The sequence below is a fragment of the Manis javanica genome, chromosome 12 (assembly GCF_040802235.1).
Source record: "Manis javanica isolate MJ-LG chromosome 12, MJ_LKY, whole genome shotgun sequence".
In the NCBI taxonomy this organism is placed as follows: Eukaryota; Metazoa; Chordata; class Mammalia; order Pholidota; family Manidae; genus Manis; species Manis javanica.
In genome coordinates this window covers 14,097,348-14,098,265 of record NC_133167.1, presented here as the reverse complement: position 1 = coordinate 14,098,265, position 918 = coordinate 14,097,348, and the positions used below count along the sequence as shown (strand labels likewise).

At 37.0% G+C, this 918-nt stretch overlaps 1 non-coding gene across 1 annotated transcript; it reads right to left on the bottom strand.

The window, feature by feature from the left end:
- Positions 1–506: 506 nt before the first annotated feature.
- Positions 507–613, bottom strand: LOC118972056 (U6 spliceosomal RNA). Its single transcript, XR_005060867.1, has one exon. It is a non-coding gene; the product is annotated as a U6 spliceosomal RNA (small nuclear RNA).
- Between the last annotated feature and the right edge of the window lie 305 nt (positions 614–918).

Here is a 918-nt window from a genome sequence, read left to right as displayed (position 1 = left end):
CCTTCCAACTTTTTTTAAAAATTAGAGTATCCTTGATATACAATCTTATACTGGTTTCCAATGCACAACACAGTGGTTCAGCAGTTACCCACATTATCAAACCCTCACCCCTTCTAGCATGGTTACTATCTATCAGTGTAGAAAGATGTTATGTAATCACTGACTATACTCTCCAGGCTGTACCATGATCCCCGTTACCAATTTATATTTAGATTGTGAATTATTATGCCCTTTCATCTCCCTCATGTTCCCCTCCCACCCCAACCCCTTCCCCTTGGTAGCCAATACTAACTTCTCAGTGTCTATGAGTCTATTTTGTTCCTTCTATTTTGCTTTGTTTTTACATTTTACAAATAAGTGAAATCATATAATACTTGTCTTTCTCCACCTGGCTTATTTCACTGAGCATAACACCCTCTAGATCCATCCATGTTGTTGCAAATGGCAGGATTTCTTTTCTTTTTATGGTTGAACAATATTCCTTGTGTATATGTGCCACTGCTTTTTTTTTAATGGAACGCTTCACAAATTTTCATGTCATCCTTGCACAGGGTCCATGCTAATCTCTGTATCATTCCAATTTTTTTAGTATATGTGCTGCCGAAGTGAGCATGATGTACCACTTCTTTATTCATTCCTCTATTGATGGACACTTTGGTTGCTTCCATATCTTGGCTATTGCAAATAGTGTGGCAATAAACATAGGGATGCATATATATTTTTGAATCAGGGATTTTGTTTTCTTCAGGTAAGTTCCTAGGACTGGAAATACTGGGTCAAATGGTATTTCTATTTTTAGTTTTTTGAGGAACCTCCATACTGCTTCACAGTAGTTGCACCATTTACTTTCCCACCAACATGATAGGAAGGTTCCTATTTCTCTGCATTCTCATCAGCATTTGTTATTTCTTGTCTTTT